This window comes from Tupaia chinensis, unplaced genomic scaffold (assembly GCF_000334495.1).
Source record: "Tupaia chinensis unplaced genomic scaffold, TupChi_1.0 Scaffold149713_1, whole genome shotgun sequence".
Classification (NCBI taxonomy): Eukaryota; Metazoa; Chordata; class Mammalia; order Scandentia; family Tupaiidae; genus Tupaia; species Tupaia belangeri.
This window is the reverse complement of record NW_006209557.1, coordinates 490,537-494,488: the sequence shown is the minus strand read 5'-3', so window position 1 is coordinate 494,488 and position 3,952 is coordinate 490,537.

Below are 3,952 nucleotides of genomic sequence, written 5' to 3'. Positions count from 1 at the left end.
GCGTCCCGCCGTAACAGGCAGCAGCTCCACGGTGCAGGGGCAGCGCCATTCTCGGGAAGCTGGGTCCCGCAGGGACTGAGGCTAGAACACCAGCGCCAGCCCGGTCAGTCTGAAACACACGGGGCACACACACGAGAGCCTGGGGCCAGGCAGGCTGCAGGGAAGGGGCTGCGGTGAGACCTGACCTGGGAGATGCTCCTTTCTTCTCCCCTCTGTCTCCCATCCTCACATGCACACACTTATGCTCTATCATGCAAGGAGAAAAAGAAAAAATAATTGTAAATGAAGCAAGCATAGGTTTGGAGAAGTTTGAAAGCTGGCAGAAAAAATTAGAAGCTATGAATTGGAAAAGAAAGTGATGACAGAGAGGCAAATAAAACCACAACAGTAATCTAATGCCCTAAACTGAGATCCACAGGTCATTACTACTCTATTATGGAACCAGCAGATAGCATAATGGTTATGTCGCTGGACTCCCACTGAACCGTGGTTCAAGCCCCAGACCCGGTGTCTTAAAACTCACACCAGGCACATGTGTGTAAGTGCCCAAAGTCCCGAGAGGAGACTGGAGAAGGGATTGCGGTATATATATATTATATATATATATATATATATATTCTATTATTACAATGCTTATCTTAAAGATGTTACTAGTAATAGGGATAAAAAAATAAACATTAAACAAAACTAAAACTGGTGGCTGTGAATTTTCAAGGAGAAAGCAAAATTTTGAAAAAATACTTGACCTCTAAAATTCTTTTTTCTCAGAGCTTACAGGACTCATGGCCTGTGGGAACCACTTTGGGGAAAGTTGGTTAAAACATTGTAGAGATCAAAGCTAGGCTTGGGGAGTTGAAGGACCATGTCTGGGAGAGATTTCAGAGGCAGAGCCACCAGAGCAGCAGGACAGTGCCTGAGACAGAAGGAAGGAATCAAACGGAGGGATCTGCTGGAAGCAACGGGGTTGGTCCTGGGGTCCCCCTTATCCTGGATGCCTCTCCCTCCTGGTCCACACCATTATCCTCCTCTTGAAACATCTGGCTCCCCGTGGTGACTTTCTCTGGCCATCAGTGTGAACACAAAGCTGACAAAAGTACCAGCATTATCAGTGGCCGTGGGAGCAGCGTCCGGTTATCGAGGATGAGAGCGGGCGGATGAGCCATTCCTCGTCCTACCAGGTCCTCAGGGCTCTCTGAGCCCCAGGAGGATGGAGTCTCACTTGCCCAGGCATGCTGTTAGCCACACCCTGCATGGGCTTTCTCCCCTTCCTTTGCTCATTTGCTTGCTTGCTTTCTTTTTTAATTTGTTCTCGTCTTTATTATCAGCAGCATTTTATACAGCCAATCGCTATACATCATTTAGCTTGTAAAGAGAATTTGCCCAACATGAAGTACACCTCACACCAGTCCAGCTGAGATATTGTACACATCATCATCCACGGTTCATACACCATTCCTGTGTCCCATGAACATCGGACCTCGTTCTTACTGGTGCCTCCTGGGGTAGTTTCCCGAAGTAACAGCTCACTTTGACTCTAGGGAGACACCAAACTGAGGCGGTGCTTAGCGAGGGAGGGGAGAACCCTCATCATGTCATTACAGTGCTTGTCCACGCCACTCTCCCTTCATGGCCCTTCCCTCCCCGCACTGGCCCGCCCAGCTGCCCATCATTACTAGCGAGTCTATCAAGCACGTCTACCATCTAGCTACTATAGAAAACGGGACTTCAAAACTGTTCACGGAAGGGACCAGCAGATGGCATAATGGTGTCACTGGACTCCCACCTAGTCGACCACAGTTTGAGTCCCAGATCTGGTGGCTTGAAATTCACACAGGGTGCGTGTGCGAGCATGCCCAGGATTCTGAGAGGAGAACGGAGGAGAAGGGATTGTGGCGTGGCCATCCCCCCTGGGTGCTGATTTCTCACCTTCTGTCTCTATGCCTCTCCCTGTTGCTCCAGTGAGCACACCTGCCCTATAGCAAAAACATTCAGAAAAAAAAGTTCATGGAAAAGTGGAATTAAAGTATGAGTTTATTTTGGTGCAGAAATTTTTGAAATCCATGCATATTTTGATAATTAAAAAAAAATTTCTGCCAAAGGGTGCATGTGTTCATCAGAGACACAGGAGAGAGAGGAAAAGTGAGAAAGCAACCCCCATTGGAGAATGGTGATGCCACTATCCCTTCTCCATTTCTCCGTCCTTTCAGGATTTGGACACACACGTCACCTACCTGGAGTTTCTCGGTTCTCCAGGAACGGGATTCGGCTCTCACTGTGGAGGAGCTGGGACCACTATACCACAGGCCAGCCCCGTTGTAAGCCTTTTCCATGAACTTTTCCCATAAACTTCCTTTTATACAGACCCATTGTATATATGGAGACAAATGGTAAAAGTAACAATACTAACTGTGGCCACTAGGTGACCTGGGTTAAGGATGAACTGACTCTGTGTGTGTGTGTGTGTGTGTGTGTGTGTGTGTGTGTGTGTCTGCTTTGGTTCTCCAAAACAAATGAGCACTGACCTTCATAGCAAGGGGAGCCCTTGAACACTTCCAAGTGCTGACTTACAAGGCTGGAGATCTCGTGCTCACCTTCCCCACCCTGTTGGCAACTCTTCCCTAGAAGGAAGGACAACACAAATATATGTATTCAGCACTTTTTTTCTCCTTAAAATTTGATTTCCTTAAAAGAAAAAGAAAGGCATAAAATAGCATCTCACTGACTACTAGCTCATGCAGCGTCAGTGACTAAGGAGGTGGCGAAAGAAGCTGCCCATTAGCTGCTGGGTGGGAGCCCCCCTGCCACCCTGAAGGTGTTCACTGCAGGAGCACATGCCTCGTCATTCTGCCTGCACCGTGAGGTGGAATAGCCCAGCCTCACCTGCACAAGTGCACTAGGCAGCCTTGGCCCGCTTCTGAATCAGTGGTACCTGGGGGCCCCGTGCTGTGGACTCCTTTTATAGGACATATACAGCCACCAAGATTCAAATCTAACTCACACTGCCCTTGGAGTGTCTTTGTCAGAAGGCTTAGATTGGTGCGTGGGATACTAGAAGTTATGTGCATGCAGCAAGGTGTCCGCTTTTACCTGAGGGTCTGCACGAGGTGGGACTGAGCAAGATGCAGGGGACCCTTAGTTTCCTAGCTCACGACTTGGCATGACAGATCACATAGCTACTGAGAGTAGCAGAACCGGGTAGCTACCAGATAGTTCCACTGTGGGTGGGTGGGTGGGAGTATTCTGTCGGTGGTTGAGAACTGTAGGTCATCAGGCTGGATCCAGACATGAGCTAACACCGAGGCCCAAGGGGACCCACAACAGATGCGCATGTAGTAGCAGGGAGGGAGAGGAGGGCCTAGAACTTGCAGCATGACTGTCTTCACTCAGCCCTGGGGACCGTGCGGAGATGCTGAGGGAGGCGGGCTTGGCACAAGGGAGCGTGTGGCCAGGCAAGTCTGGAAGTGCCTCTGCAGTGCCTTCCCGCTCTCCTGCTCTGACGACACTCCTATCACTTTCAGTAGTTTCACTTTCCTCAGAGAGAATTCAGACACACCTTCCTGTGACAGCAGATCAATATGACACACAGCCAGTCCTGGTGCAGACGTCTGTCTGGTAATCCCTCTGCAGTGAGAAGCAAAGACTTACAGCCTGTCCTGTGCTGACACCACAGAGGCTTAAGGTGGGCTTAGTGATCCGAGAGCCATGCCCATGCCGTCCCCCGGCTTTGGAGGATTCCGAGGTCGGGAAGGGGAGGGCTCTGTTCAGCACCATGTCCTCGGGTGCCCAGGCTCTCCCCTCCTTCCCACATCGCTGGCTGCTTTCCAGGCTCTGCTGTTTGCTCTTGTTTTCTCTTCATCCTTTGGCTTCATTCTCTTCCCACCTTCTCCCTTCTACTTCAGAGAGAAAGAGTAGAGAGGAGTCTTGTGGAGGAGAGAGTGGAATAAGCGTGGTG